At 37.4% G+C, this 17096-nt stretch overlaps 1 protein-coding gene across 8 annotated transcripts in view; it reads left to right on the forward strand.

Moving 5' to 3' along the window:
* Positions 1 to 17096, forward strand: part of LOC128988457 (disks large 1 tumor suppressor protein-like) — a 1201819-nt gene that overhangs the window by 698964 nt on the left and 485759 nt on the right. For 2 of the 8 annotated variants that reach the window (XM_054409762.1, XM_054409763.1), the window contains exon 1: positions 13971 to 14019. The exons of the other annotated variants lie outside the window; for them this stretch is intronic. The gene's annotated coding sequence lies outside the window, so the exon portion shown is untranslated. Of the gene's footprint in view, positions 1 to 13970; positions 14020 to 17096 lie in introns of those variants that run through there. 8 annotated transcript variants of the gene reach the window in all.

Here is a 17096-nt window from a genome sequence, read left to right on the forward strand (position 1 = left end):
GTAGGTCAAAGACGTGTCTGAACATGACGGTATCCCGCGGACAGGCTCAGAGAGGATATTGAATGATCCCACTCTACACAATCACATCCACCAAGCGCCCACACAGGTACGTGGCGTAGCCCTAGGGCGTAGAATAGCTTCTCATGTAGGTCAAAGACGTGTCTGAACATGACGGTATCCCGCGGACAGGCTCAGAGAGGATATTGAATGATCCCACTCTACACAATCACATCCACCAAGCGCCCACACAGGTACGTGGCGTAGCCCTAGGGCGTAGAATAGCTTCTCATGTAGGTCAAAGACGTGTCTGAACATGACGGTATCCCGCGGACAGGCTCAGAGAGGATATTGAATGATCCCACTCTACACAATCACGTCCACCAGGCGCCCACACAGGTACGTGGCGTAGCCCTAGGCGTAGAATAGCTTCTCATGTAGGTCAAAGACGTGTCTGAACATGACGGTATCCCGCGGACAGGCTCAGAGAGGATATTGAATGATCCCACTCTACACAATCACGTCCACCAGGCGCCCACACAGGTACGTGGCGTGGCCCTAGGGCGTAGAATAGCTGCTTATGTAGGTCAAAGACGTGTCTGAACATGACGGTATCCCGCGGACAGGCTCAGAGAGGATATTGAATGATCCCACTCTACACAATCACGTCCACCAGGCGCCCACACAGGTACGTGGCGTAGCCCTAGGGCGTAGAATAGCTTCTCATGTAGGTCAAAGATGTGTCTGAACATGACGGTATCCCGCGGACAGGCTCAGAGAGGATATTGAATGATCCCACTCTACACAATCACGTCCACCAGGCGCCCACACAGGTACGTGGCGTGGCCCTAGGGCGTAGAATAGCTGCTTATGTAGGTCAAAGACGTGTCTGAACATGACGGTAACCCGCGGACAGGCTCAGAGAGGATATTGAATGATCCCACTCTACACAATCACGTCCACCAGGCGCCCACACAGGTACGTGGCGTAGCCCTAGGCCGTAGAATAGCTTCTCATGTAGGTCAAAGACGTGTCTGAACATGACGGTATCCCGCGGACAGTCTCAGAGAGGATATTGAATGATCCCACTCTACACAATCACGTCCACCAGGCGCCCACACAGGTACGTGGCGTAGCCCTAGGCCGTAGAATAGCTGCTTATGTAGGTCAAAGACGTGTCTGAACATGACGGTATCCCGCGGACAGGCTCAGAGAGGATATTGAATGATCCCACTCTACACAATCACATCCACCAAGCGCCCACACAGGTACGTGGCGTAGCCCTAGGCCGTAGAATAGCTGCTTATGTAGGTCAAAGACGTGTCTGAACATGACGGTATCCCGCGGACAGGCTCAGAGAGGATATTGAATGATCCCACTCTACACAATCACGTCCACCAGGCGCCCACACAGGTACGTGGTGTAGCCCTAGGCCGTAGAATAGCTTCTCATGTAGGTCAAAGATGTGTCTGAACATGACGGTATCCCGCGGCCAGGCTCAGAGAGGATATTGAATGATCCCACTCTACACAATCACGTCCACGAGGCGCCCACACAGGTACGTGGTGTAGCCCTAGGCCGTAGAATAGCTTCTCATGTAGGTCAAAGACGTGTCTGATCATGACGGTATCCCGCGGACAGGCTCAGAGAGGATATTGAATGATCCCACTCTACACAATCACGTCCACCAGGCGCCCACACAGGTACGTGGCGTAGCCCTAGGGCGTAGAATAGCTTCTCATGTAGGTCAAAGACGTGTCTGATCATGACGGTATCCCGCGGACAGGCTCAGAGAGGATATTGAATGATCCCACTCTACACAATCACGTCCACCAGGCGCCCACACAGGTACGTGGCGTAGCCCTAGTGCGTAGAATAGCTTCTCATGTAGGTCAAAGACGTGTCTGAACATGACGGTATCCCGCGGACAGGCTCAGAGAGGATATTGAATGATCCCACTCTACACAATCACGTCCACCAGGCGCCCACACAGGTACGTGGCGTAGCCCTAGTGCGTAGAATAGCTTCTCATGTAGGTCAAAGACGTGTCTGATCATGACGGTATCCCGCGGACAGGCTCAGAGAGGATATTGAATGATCCCACTCTACACAATCACGTCCACCAGGCGCCCACACAGGTACGTGGCGTAGCCCTAGGGCGTAGAATAGCTTCTCATGTAGGTCAAAGACGTGTCTGAACATGACGGTATCCCGCGGACAGGCTCAGAGAGGATATTGAATGATCCCACTCTACACAATCACGTCCACCAGGCGCCCACACAGGTACGTGGCGTAGCCCTAGGGCGTAGAATAGCTTCTCATGTAGGTCAAAGACGTGTCTGAACATGACGGTATCCCGCGGACAGGCTCAGAGAGGATATTGAATGATCCCACTCTACACAATCACGTCCACCAGGCGCCCACACAGGTACGTGGCGTAGCCCTAGGGCGTAGAATAGCTTCTCTTGTAGGTCATAGACGTGTCTGAACATGACGGTATCCCGCGGACAGGCTCAGAGGGGATATTGAATGATCCCACTCTACACAATCACGTCCACCAGACCCTACACAGGTACGTGGCGTAGCCCTAGGGCGTAGAATAGCTTCTCATGTAGGTCAAAGACGTGTCTGAACATGACGGTATCCCGCGGACAGGCTCAGAGAGGATATTGAATGATCCCACTCTACACAATCACGTCCACCAGGCGCCCACACAGGTACGTGGCCCTAGGGCGTAGAATAGCTTCTCTTGTAGGTCAAAGACGTGTCTGAACATGACGGTATCCCGCGGACAGGCTCAGAGAGGATATTGAATGATCCCACTCTACACAATCACGTCCACCAGGCGCCCACACAGGTACGTGGCCCTATGGCGTAGAATAGCTTCTCATGTAGGTCAAAGACGTGTCTGAACATGACGGTATCCCGCGGACAGGCTCAGAGAGGATATTGAATGATCCCACTCTACACAATCACGTCCACCAGGCGCCTACACAGGTACGTGGCGTAGCCCTAGGGCGTAGAATAGCTTCTCTTGTAGGTCATAGACGTGTCTGAACATGACGGTATCCCGCGGACAGGCTCAGAGAGGATATTGAATGATCCCACTCTACACAATCACGTCCACCAGGCGCCTACACAGGTACGTGGCGTAGCCCTAGGGCGTAGAATAGCTTCTCATGTAGGTCAAAGACGTGTCTGAACATGACGGTATCCCGCGGACAGGCTCAGAGAGGATATTGAATGATCCCACTCTACACAATCACGTCCACCAGGCGCCTACACAGGTACGTGGCGTAGCCCTAGGGCGTAGAATAGCTTCTCTTGTAGGTCATAGACGTGTCTGAACATGACGGTATCCCGCGGACAGGCTCAGAGAGGATATTGAATGATCCCACTCTACACAATCACGTCCACCAGGCGCCTACACAGGTACGTGGCGTAGCCCTAGGGCGTAGAATAGCTTCTCATGTAGGTCAAAGACGTGTCTGAACATGACGGTATCCCGCGGACAGGCTCAGAGAGGATATTGAATGATCCCACTCTACACAATCACGTCCACCAGGCGCCTACACAGGTACGTGGCGTAGCCCTAGGGCGTAGAATAGCTTCTCTTGTAGGTCATAGACGTGTCTGAACATGACGGTATCCCGCGGACAGGCTCAGAGAGGATATTGAATGATCCCACTCTACACAATCACGTCCACCAGGCGCCTACACAGGTACGTGGCGTAGCCCTAGGGCGTAGAATAGCTTCTCATGTAGGTCAAAGACGTGTCTGAACATGACGGTATCCCGCGGACAGGCTCAGAGAGGATATTGAATGATCCCACTCTACACAATCACGTCCACCAGGCGCCCACACAGGTACGTGGCGTAGCCCTAGGGCGTAGAATAGCTTCTCATGTAGGTCAAAGACGTGTCTGAACATGACGGTATCCCGCGGACAGGCTCAGAGAGGATATTGAATGATCCCACTCTACACAATCACGTCCACCAGGCGCCCACACAGGTACGTGGCGTAGACCTATACTCCGTTCAAACAGCCGTGGCACCTGACGGATTAGGACACCCCATGGAAACCCTTGGGGCCTCCTAATCCCTCAGGTGCCACGGCTGTTTGAACGCACTATAGGCCGTAGAATAGCTTCTCATGTAGGTCAAAATGATAGCACGGAGTTTAAGTGAAAGATAGGTGTTTGAATAGGATTGGGTACAGATAATGCAGGATTTTATGGATGAAGATAATTCTTGGCTTATTTTAGGCCTCTATTATGCTCGACGTTTTCCGTCTGGTGGAATCTATTGGGCGTTCCGTCGATGGGTCTTTTAACATTTATTCAAAGGGGTCCTTTTATGCACCCTTTCTAGCTTAGTCCAGAACACAACGATCCGGAAGAGTATGCAGTGGTATAATCGAGAACCATTTGGTCGCTTCGAATCAAGTGAGTCAACTGTTATAGGATGGTGTTTAGTGAGGGATGGATATGGTTTGAAAAGATATATCGCAGGATCAATGCACCATTATTTAGAAATGGGCTTGCCTTGTTTTGGCTTAATCCGGGACACACATGAATCGAGTGTGGGGGGGGGGTGATAGTAGGGGTGATCGAGGACCTTTCAAGTTGAATTATCAAACATAATATTTATCATACGCATAGATAGTTCGAACTATGTTAGTTACACATATTACTCTCACAATATCCTTGTGATTTCTCTAAAGCAACGACATAGTTTTTTTATATTTTTTATTTGGAATGACTTAGTCATTTTTAGTCTTTTCTTAAGACTAATTTAGTTTTACTGTCCTTAAATTTTTTTATTTCGATTAGCCAAACCAATTGACGAATTAATAATCTGTTTGTTAATACAGTATATTAAACTTGCTAACTTTTCTGAAAAAAATTATAATAACACGAAAAAGGAATCAATATGCAATGAAAATTTTTATTTTAAGCTTAACATTTCCGAAGTTTATTGATCACAATATTATCAATATGGAGGTAAGTTTAACCTATACTGGCCTAAAAATGAGTGGAAATTTAAAGCATTGAGTTGTGTAAATAATAATAAATAAAAAGGACAAAATCAAGATTGATTTATTATTTACACAACAGGAAGTTTTTGATTGTTGTAAGTGCAAAGTATAGCCTATACAAGAAATTAAATGATAATAAAAAAATCTAAGCTTGAAACAATTATGAAATACATACCACACCAATTTTTAAAGCTTTATTTTTGTACGAATTACGGAATGGACTCCTCAATTGTTTAAGTAGAGGTTGTTTTTCCTCGGATGAAGGTTTCCAGTAATGTGATTTCAGTACAAGAGTGAGAGCGACAGTGGGAGGCGGCCCCCGCTGAGTTGTAAGTGCTCCAGCAGTTGTAGAATATTTAGTTGGTAAACACAGCTGCTTTGAGCACGATCTGAGAGTAAACCTAATTTGAGATAACCTTCTTGAATGCCAAAACATGGGCCAATAATCGATGATTCGGATGCAACGACTTCTTAACCAATGTTATTTTTCTTCACTCCTAATCCAGCAGTTTTGCTTATTGACATAGCCAATCAATTTTATTTGAGCCTCTCATCACTGTACAGATTTCTGCCGTGTGATAACTGGTATAAAGTATCATCTGATTTAATACTTTAATACTTTTTAATGAAATGGTGACCATACAAAGTAGGTATTTTAAGCCAAGTATGAATGGGGATGAGTGTAGGATGAGTGGCGCAATTGTGTAGTCTTGTTAGTGACTAAGGCTGACATATTCCTTAGACACAGCTGTTAATTGATAGCCCATACAGCTAATGGCAACTAAGGGACATACAGTTTATATTGGAATCCGAACCACATTTTTGCCTTGGTATATACGAATTGGTCTTATTATCAGTATAGTACTGCGGATAGTCGTGCGGACGTTAATCCACACCAGGGAGTATCGCATCCACAGTGTGCCGGATAGTGATCAAAAACGGCACTTGCTGATTAATGTTCACTCCATCCAGCTGCGGTACTCATATTTCAAACATTTTTTTACAACGCTAAATACCATAACAGTGCCAATAAAATAGATTTACTAAAACGGTAACTAACATCATTTTTATTGTGTTGTTATCATTTTGAAGTGGTTTATATTGGATGTGTAAGAAAACCATTGAACAAATCTCTGGTGATTCAAAATGTCAGTATAGGAGAGTAGCCTAACATGTTCAATAGCAGAGGATAACTATCTAATTTATTGACTGCTGCTTTGTTCTATAAACTTGAGAGTAAATTAAAAACGCAATATGTATTAGGAATTTTTTTCTTTCAGTACATATGTAAATTGAGCACTATTGCGTTTATTTAAGACTGTGCATATGAGTTAGGAGACAGTTAAAATCAACAATCCTTAGTAAGTCAGTTCAAACGTTACGTTATATACTAGAATTGTTTTCAAACATCGGTTTGAAAAGGATTTGAAATTGCAGTGCAAGGGAATTCGTGCAACGTTAATTATTAGAGTATCAAAACTTCTGAAAGGCTAATGAAGTCACTGAGACCCTAACTAATATGCTTATCTCGTAATCAAGCAGGGTATTCAACCTCATACTAGTCTTTGAACAAGGATAACCAAATATTCAGATACTCTTTGTTCTAGCGATGTTCTTGTATAAAAATAGGTAAGATCAATAAAGCTTAAAATACACCAATATATCTTTTCTATGTCACTAAACATAGTTTGGTAAAATAGTTTTCCAAAATGATCAATCTTAATCGAAATGAACAAAGTACTGTACATATTTTTATAATACTACTAGCTGTTGTACCCGTGCTTTGCAACGGAGAGGACACAAAATAGAAACATTTTAATCTTTACATCTGTTGCATATAATAACACATTTCCCAAAGCTTTTAGAAAAAAAAACTTTTATGGCCTTAATAGAAACGTTTAAGTTATGACTTTTAAATCTGGTAAGTAGTGGATACCACCATTTTGGTTTTGATTAATTTTAAATCTAATGATATGATAAAACTGATCAAATCTTCGAATAAAACTTTCACATACATGATTTACGTTCATCTCCCTTGATTACATTTTTTTTCTTAATTTTTTAGATTTTAAATTTCAATTTTGAAGTTGCAAAAATACTAATTAATTATCAAATTTAAATAATTTTTTTATTTCACTCTTCGTCATATTAAATTATAAATCATTCCATCTTCAGTTTCTTTACTCAAAAATCATTAGCAAAACTAAGTCAGCTGCTATAAACTGTGTTGTTCCTTATCAATAGTCTTTTGAAATATTAAAGAAACTGAGACACATAGGTACTATAGGTACTATAAAAAGTTTTAAACAAATAATTTAGCTATAAACACAGCAGACAAAACTAATATGATTATCAAACCATCAAGGACCAAACAATGTAATAGCAAATACAGTATATGTTTCATTGCATCTCTGATTCTACTCTACAAAAATATCAACGAACAACTTAATATACAAACCAGATCTTTTAATCAGTTCAATCGTCCATTGCCTTTACATTTTCACACTTACCATTAAGTAAACACAGTAACAGATATTTCATTGATTTTAGAAACAAAAGAACACTGTGTACAGCTTAGTTTTATGATATTTTCCTTGGTTTAATTTAATTAGTAGTGTGACAAAACAATAATAATAAATGTATCAAATAAAGTAAATGTGAACTGAAAGCTATGTTAAGATAAAATAAGAGTATTTTGTATTACCATTTGATAATTAAATATAGTTACACATGTACAACAGAATTTAGAACACAAAAATCAACGACGTACAATTTAGTTATTGATGATATTCTGCGTGGCCTTGTATTCTTTAGTTTAATTTAAGCATAGGTTTAGCAAAACACAATAACTAAATTTACCTAAATATACATATAAAAAAACAATGTGATGTGAAAGTTATGTTAAGTTAATCTGGCACATGTTAAGCACTTCGAACTTATTTAAAGTAGCTTCCAAATTCATACAAAAAATCTATACATAGTAATTTTCTTACAGTTTCCATGAAAATATATCAATAACATTATTTTCATAAAACTTAAGACACTTTAAAAATCGAAAGCAGAGCATGAGTTGATACAGCAACGCTTTTAGAATATTTTTTTTATTTCTATAATCATTGATATAGTTTTTGAATATACGGTCTTTGATAAATTTTTAGATTAAATAAACCAACCACATAATTGTGTGAAAGAGCCTATTATATTTAATTTCATTGGATCAGCTGTCTTAAATTGTGAAATATGCTATTTGGCAGTTCTTCTTGTTTACATTGAAATGTCAAAGGAATGTCACATCATTGTGTGTATTCTCATCGCAGCCATGGAGACCAATCAATATTTACTTTTAAAATCCTCCCCTCAGAACTTTTAAAGCTAAAAAGGGGCAAAGCCTGTAATGTAAATAGTCTTATAATGGTCCTTGGTATGGTAGCTATATTTTTTTTTAATTTAAGCCTAGTTGGTTCAGTAGTTTTTGCACCTATTAGTAATACCACAGCCACCTCTAATACATGTATTAGAGGTGGCTGTGGTAATACACATACATACAGACACATTATTAGATTTTTATATAATAGTATAGATTTGATTTCACTTGGTTCATTTATGTAGTGTTTAATTATAAAGACATTTCGCTTCTCAGTTTGGCATCATCAGGCGTTGGTTCTTAAACATTATGTACTTTGAATCTTCAACGTTGAAAGTTTTGCGTTTATCCTATAATTTGTTAAAAATCTAATATTTCAAATAAAAATACTAATTCTCAGATTTTTAAACGCATACACTGAAATACAAATTATATGGTTTAATTCATTGACATATCATATTAATATATTTATCAATGCTTATAGTTTGAATAATAAGTCAACAGATTTCATTTGATATAAACTCTTATTTTGTCCTAACATAAAATACCCTACAGATACCCTACATGCTTTAACATTTAAGTGAGGTCAACTGGAATTAAACCCTTTTTATTTAATAGTAAAAATCCAACCCAAGTAGTTAAAAACAGAACAGTAAGTAGAAAAAAGAAGTTAGTTTCATTCTGATATCAAGGCATTTACGCCAATCGAAGTATTGTGGCATAGTCAATGCATGAACTAAGCCTAACCAGTAGGATACATAAAAAAACATCGTCATACTTGTAGTAGATATATTTAGAAACATATCACAACTCATACAACTCGATATATAGATTAGTACTATAACGCAGTTAGCATAAATCTAGTATATCTGTGCATAAAAATAATTAAACATGAAAAGAACGGTTTGTTGGCATTCAAGAAGATTATCTCAAATTAGGTTTACTCTCAGGTCGTGCTCAAAGCAGCTGTGTTTACCAACTAAATATTCTACAACTGCTGGAGCACTTTTCAACTCAGCGGGGGCCGCCTCCCACTGTCGCTCTCACTCTTGTACTGAAATCACATTACTGGAAACGTTCATCCGAGGAAAAAGAACCTCTACGTAAATGTTTGCAGAGTTCGATTAATTTGTTCATATTTAAAATCGTAACGAAATAGGATTTTAAACCCCTACTTTCCATGCAGAAATCAAACAATTCTACACAGAGACTAATTAAATCACAAGACCACTCGATTTATATTTCTTGGTATCGTGTCATCTTGTATGTTAATTTTACATGATTTACTCAACCAAGAGCTTTGCTTAGTCTATGACTTTCATAATTTAAGTTATTCCTAGTGAGCTAGCCCTATACCGTATGTTTATATTAAACATACACACTTATAGGTATTACTAGCTGATGTTAAGAAAAATCAGTTTCATAATCATTGAAATAGATTTAGAATAATGAATCCATCATAAAGTTTGGATGAAAAATAATCCTACCACATAGTTGTTTTGTAACGTATAATTAATTTCTTTGCATCAGCTGTCTGAAATTGTGAAATGAGCATTTGGCAGTTCTGGTTGTTTACATTTAAATTTCAACGCAAAGGTAAACATTGTGAACGTTCTTATGCTTCCATGGAGACCAATTAATATTTAATTTAGAAAATCTCCCCTCAAAAGTTTAGACATCCAAGGGGTGTAGCCCGAAAGGAACTCAGTGAATAGGCCCATGACGTTCCTAGATATGTGGACCATCTTTGTGCTTAATTTTGGCTGTGTCGAATTAGTATGTTAGTCGTGATAGCTGCCCAGATAGACAGACAGACAGACACCACCTTAACTTTATAATAGTATAGATGGATAGATTATCACAGAAATTAAATCACCGTCCATAAGATTCAGTCTGGATCAAGTGAGTATATCTCGACTTAGTTGTAAGATAGCATAATAAAAGTACGTATATTGTATCAACTTATTTCCAATATTATGAAACCTGAAAAATACTTCTTTTGATTTAAATAAATTGAATGAACTTATTTAGCCTTCTTCACAATGTATAATCAAATAAAAATCAAACATTAAAAAAACTAAAACCTATAGTTAATGCTTTTAAAGTACAATAATTATTATTAGTGTATACAAAATGATTGTTCGTTAATCGGATGACATTAAAGGCTTTATTTCCAAGTTCCTCCATTTTTGTGCTAAATATTAAATAAACTTCATTAGACGGTAAAAGTACAAATCTTTATTTTTGTTAATCTCCAGTAAATAATTTGAGCACCTTCTTCAAAGGACTGCAGTACTTCAAGCTGAAATGTACGAACGTTTGCGTTTCAACTCAAGAAGGCGTCGCTAAAAACGTGAGATTACGGCATTACTAGCCTAGTGTTGTTTAAATTTGTTTGCACAAAGTAGTTATAATGCATTCATCACTAGAGGGGTTTGATAAATCACGTTTTGCCCGTGTGATGAACTATATTTTTCGTTACATAAAACATTCTTTTCAATCGAAGCTGGAAAATTAAAATACTTCTCTAGTAAATTTAACATTTTAATACAACTTTCAACTCTATTTTTCTAGTGCATACGAGCAGCTGTTTAGTAAATTTCGTCTATTACGATTGTGTTACTGTATACTATCGATATGTCGAACTATTGACAAGGATGCAACAATAAGCTATAACCGATTGAATCAATCGTTACATAATTTCGAACATGCGATTGCAGATCTTAAAGGGCCAGATTTTATGATAACCCTATCGGAATAGACACGGGACCAATCAAGAATGTTCAAAGAATGCTTCATAAAATTCTTCTTCAGTTGTGGAATTAGTTTCTTCTGGCAGACGGAATTGATATTGCACGTCCGATGACTTAATTACTCCCTAATTTATGGAATCATTTAATGTAACATTTAACAGTGTAATGTGGATTTACATAAGTAGATTGTCTTATATCGATCTAAGACCTAACAATAAGAATTATAAAGTTGCTAAGTAAAATCAGTTGAATGTTTGAAGCAAAGTCACGCATTATGGGTTTTATTTGTGACTAAGCCCACTTATAAAAAAAATTGTAATTGATTGCTATTTTATACTAAGGTTCTTAAGTTATACTATACTTCCTACAAACAAATATATTAGGTACATTTGATTTCAACTTTTATGTAAAACAGTAGTAGATACTTGGTTCATAAAAGTCCATTATTTCAATTTATTCGGATATTTATTATTTGTAATATTAGTTGTATTATTTGATCTAAATTCTTAAATTTTGTGAAATCACTCAATCAAATCAATTTGTACAGACAAAAAAGTAAAATAAGTAAATTTTCGAGAGGTTTAAACTTTATTTTTCTACTGGTGCATCGGGGAGCGAGCTAGTTTAGTGGTTAGAGGGCGGACTTCAGTCCCTAAGGTCCTGGGTTCAAATCCCGCCAAGTCACCAATGGATTTTATCAAAGTGATAATGCCACAACCCCAGGGTCTAGCCTGAAGTAATGTGAAGAACAATCCCAGGCTCGTGCCTAGCGTCCTAGGACAAAAAAAAAACAGGTGCATCCTAGGCTCAGTTGATAGCGCCACGAACTTCGGGCCCAATATTACAAGGCAGCGATGTTGGGGGTTTGGATCCTGGTCACTGTCACTACTTTTTATCAGTACACTCCACCCGTGTACTGTACTGACTCACTTCTTGCTTTGCTGGATACGTTCCATGCATAGACCCGTAGTCTATGTGGACAGGAAAATGCAAGGTTAAAAAAGGCCACCATTTAACAAATATTTTAATAAATACAAGATCTGTAAAGAAAAATAACTGTATTTAGTGAAGTTTTGAAAAAAAAAACACATTATTAGCTCTTTGGACGTTTTACTTGCCAAAATACTTTAACTTCTTTTGGACCTGTATAACTTATATCCTTTGAATGACCTACATAATTGCATATCAAGCAATGCACCACATTTAGCTACATATTTGCTGCATATTCATTACACTAAATATTCAATAAGCTACTACGAATTAATTACATAAGTTTGACAGTATTAGTGACGGATATGTGAGGGGTTTGCGTCAGATTAATTAAGCTTGTTCATCAGAGAAGTAATTAATTACACCTATTTGTTGTGGAAAGTAATTAGAAGTGAAATATTACTTGGAAATATCTCGTTTCATAACATGTCAAAAGTGACTTAAGTGTAATATTATTTAGTTTATTATTTTACTTTGAAAAGGAGAGGAAAAATATTAAAATCTATTAATTAGTTTATAAATTAAATCGACAATAAATTTGTTACAGGTTAAATAACTCGCGTATTTAAATACAATGCAATTATGTCACATATTAAATTTATTTCCTAGCATTTACGTTTCATACACTGCATTACTATTGAAGAAAACATTAGTATTAGTGGAATACGACACTCAAACTTATTGTTTATAATAGAAATGTCTAAAGTATAGCATATTGTGGAACGTTAGATGCAACGCAATGTATTCAACTTTGAGGCCTGTTGGTTGTGTAAAAAATACAGATGAAACCGATATCACTCCGCTATCGGAATAAAAAATTTAAACCACTTACTTTGACTTTTCACTTGGTGGACAAATATATTGACAGAGAAGCATATTTCTGCGAAATTTACCTTTGCAAAACTTATGACAGCTAGCCTGACCAAAGTACTGGTCCGAATTACATGCAGGTTGTACCACAGAAAACAGAAACCATTATATTATATTGCCTGTGGTTGTACCTAAAGAAAGGCTATCGGTCTCATATGTGCAGGTTTTATTTGTTATTTAAGAATATCTATGTTAATTGGGTCAAAAATGGAAATTAAACTTTTCTTATGGAGGTAAACGTGGGACTAATTCTATACATGAATAGACAAGCATGTTTATTCAAACCCATTTATCTCAGCTCCTGTGCATCGCTGGGAATATCTACGCATACTGTTGGAAAGATATTTGCCTGCAGATGTGCAGAATCCCTTTATAAATTAATATAGGCACAAGAATAAGCACAAAAATTAATTAATAAATAAACAAATTTAACATGGGTCTTTTGTGTTGCCATTTTATTGACGAAATAACAACAAAATGTAAACAGAAAAATCCCATGTTTTATTTACAGTGTGAGGTGAAAATAGAGAAGTTTGCACCATACATAATTTTGGTCGACTACTGGACGAGCTCTAGTACGCATGTGATTATATTTTTTCATCTGAAGAATTGTCTTCCAACGAATTACTAAACCGAAAGGAGAATAATAATTGTTCAGACGATTCTCTAGACTCAACATAATATCCAAACAAATTTATCTCCCTCAATATACGTATTAAAACTAGCGGCTAGCGGCTTTTGCTGCAGTATGACTAACACATGTCCATCAACGAGTCTGTGAAAACTACAATTGTCACCGGCTAAAATTAACCTCTACAACCAGTCGAAAGGCCACCATCGGATCGTGGTAATTAGGAAATAAACATTGGTCGAAATGGGCGGCGATTTGGCTGTCGTTGGGGTAGCGACGCTAGCGCTGCAGCGTCGGGCGCGGGAACTGCACAGTTTGGTGCGAGGGTTCAGTGCGGGTTGGTCGATGTTCAGCTAGTGTCATTATAATGCAGCTGGTGAGACTCACACACTGACACGTTGACACACTAACACACATGTAACCTTCACCACAGCCACATGTATTACTTTGTCATTTGAATCGATGAACGTAACCTCAAATCCCATCATTGTTATGCATTGCATGTTTTCACTATTTGTTTGTTATTTTCTTAAAGCAATATGTGTCATATTTTCCACCAGCATTGTACAGCTCCCTTGCACGCTATCCATCACAGCATTGAGCCTTGTTTATGTTCTCAACCAAGACCAGTACGTCACTGCTAACATCGGAAGCGTTTTGTAACGTGTGTTGTGACTCAAACGGTGGTGCTTGAATGTGTTTTTTTTGTGTAGTTTTGAAACAAAAATAACCCTATTTGTACTGTAAAATTATCTGTACACCATAAACTGTCATGTTATGTTTACACTATGGTGTGTGTTTATTTCAAAATTTATTGAGTAATAAAGAACAACTGATTATAATATAAAACATAATTAGTCTGTACAACAAGAGCCAACTGTATAAATGAACCAATAGACGAATATTCAACAAAGGAAATAGCTTTACTATAGTATTATTTCAACAAAGAGTCAATTTAAACTTTATCCAACTGAATTAAGTAGCCCTACTAAACATATGGCTATAAATCCATCATAATAATCACTTGATATTAAAGCACTTTATGCAATGCTTATCTATTTATTTTTGTTTTACTTACTTAATTTTTTTTAATTACTATCTTACGTAAATATGATCGTGTTTATTCTTATTTCAAACAGTTTTTATTTTAGTTTGTCAACAACTTTTATCTTTCCTGGAGTTTTCGTTGCCATAATTTTAGGTAAATAATGTTTGGCCCGCTAATCAATGCAATTTGATAAAGATTATATTTTAAGTGTATCCTATATATTTAGTTTATTTAAACTATCAATTGTCTACAAATAATATTTAACACGTTCTACTCAGATAAGTATACACTGTATAAATTAATCTAAACCAATATTCAAAAGAATAAACAAACTTTTATAAATATATGTACGTAGATGTCGTTAAGTAGTATAGAACCACATTTCTAATCACATTGCTATAAACTCCCAGAGATGATGAGATGGCGTGTTTGGCAAGGATCAATGCTATTGAATGCCTCGGATCTCTAGGTTCGGTCCTCCGTAACACTCAAAGAATGCTTGAGGCCAACACTTCCCATTATATCATTCTTTGCTTTATTCCTTTCAATTTCAAAAGCAGCTGCAATTCATTAAAGTTAGCATACGATACTGTCATAATTCTTTTCAAAGTTTTTGAGCTTATTTCATTCGTGTATTTTTAAGACCTTAGAGAGGAGTAGAGGACATGCATTGTGCTTGGTCGGTTGCTCTGAAGATTATGTTGGTTAATTTTTTTGGTTTAAAATAATCTGTTTACTAAATCTGTAGTATTTCCATTGAACAGTAGGCCTACACTACAAGAAAAAGTTCCTGCCATATTGAAAATGCCTGGAAATATGCTTGAATAATTGTAGTACGTGCGAGTACCTTTTAAAAGGTCAAACAGGGTGCTGAAAAAAGGACACAGATTTCTTTTGGAATATTAAAAACCCATACGATAGTGGTACGGTATGTATTGTTTGCAAATTTAAATTCATTCTAAACCGCTTATTTTACATTTTATTCTAAATAAATTGGAAAATGTTGCTATTAAAATTTTGTAGAAATAAAAAAAGTTAGTGTTTCCTAAGTTACCATAAGATTTTATTTTGTCCATGAATTAATACGATCAATACAATATAATTCCAATCTCAAAATAAATAGGAAAATAAAATAACACATATAATAGTAATAATACTACTAAAAACATTAATAAAATAAAAGGTGCTTGCGTTTTATACTGTACACGAACGAACTGTGACTTAACCGAGTTAAGCATTTGGTATGGTTCCAAATGGTTTAAACCTTCTCAGTGGCGACGATACTCTCTCGTATAGTGCAGCTTCAACATCTAGTGTACCAATTCATAGAAAGCAGTGCAACGATGCAGCACTACTTGAATTTCCCCTATAGTAGCCAAATAATTATTGTGCTGGCCTTCGAATCTGAAGTTTGCTGGTTCGGTTCCAAGTAGGCTGGACCAGTGATATAGCATCAATTCGTTATTGGGATATTTATCAATTAATGATATAAACAAGTCAACGCTTTTAGTAAAAAGACCTAGGTTGGATCGTTCACAAAAAAAAACGTGAAATTGCTGATGTAAAACAAACAACGTAAAATAAAATTAGGGATTCATACGAGAATTAATTTCGTCTCGAACCGCACAGAGCGGAAGTTTAATCTTGGAATTCTAACTTTCTTAAACTAAAAAAACTTAGTTTACCGCAATCAATTAAATAAATTACGACACTTCGTCTTAAAATATGCTCAAAATAACTTAATTAAGATCAAATATATTTACCACCAAAATTTTAATTAATTTGGAACCAAATCATCTGCCACACTCCACCTTATTGACTAGGTATGAAGTTAAATAAGTAATTTCAAAAACAAAACGTTTCTAGTAGTTTTATTGGAGCTTCCACTTGTACAAGGGGAAGAATGCAACTTTGTTCAGCCAGACTTTATTGTAGGAAAGTTTTCGTTGCAACTTTCTTAAAACAAATGAGGATGGCGTTTTGTTTGAGAATTTAAAAGCTGTAACGAGTCGTTATGAAAGAGTTAACAACAATGCCCAGAGCGTTTCTCCTCTTTAACTCGCAACTCAGTGTTATGTTTTTTTAAAAGTAAAGTGATTAATAATTCCATATTAATTATTTTTTTGTTCAAAGACGTTTTTATATTTATGTTTAACACTTTAAATTAACCTCATTGTTTAGCCAACTAGAGTTTTTCTTCACAAGGCCTAGTACGGGCTCAGGTTTGTGTAAAGCGTTGAAACCAAGGTCAGAAAATGAGCAAGGGTTAAACATGAATTTTTAGATCGGTTTTATCATATTTTTTCATACGGTTTACCTATGCTTTGTACAACCATAGACAAAAATAATTAAATATAGACCGTCAGCTGTGCTGCGGTTAACATAGGTTCTGGCGCACAACGCTG

The sequence above is a fragment of the Macrosteles quadrilineatus genome, unplaced genomic scaffold (assembly GCF_028750875.1).
Source record: "Macrosteles quadrilineatus isolate MER2022 unplaced genomic scaffold, UCM_ALF_1.0 Scaffold_3__2_contigs__length_128488019, whole genome shotgun sequence".
Taxonomy (NCBI): Eukaryota; Metazoa; Arthropoda; class Insecta; order Hemiptera; family Cicadellidae; genus Macrosteles; species Macrosteles quadrilineatus.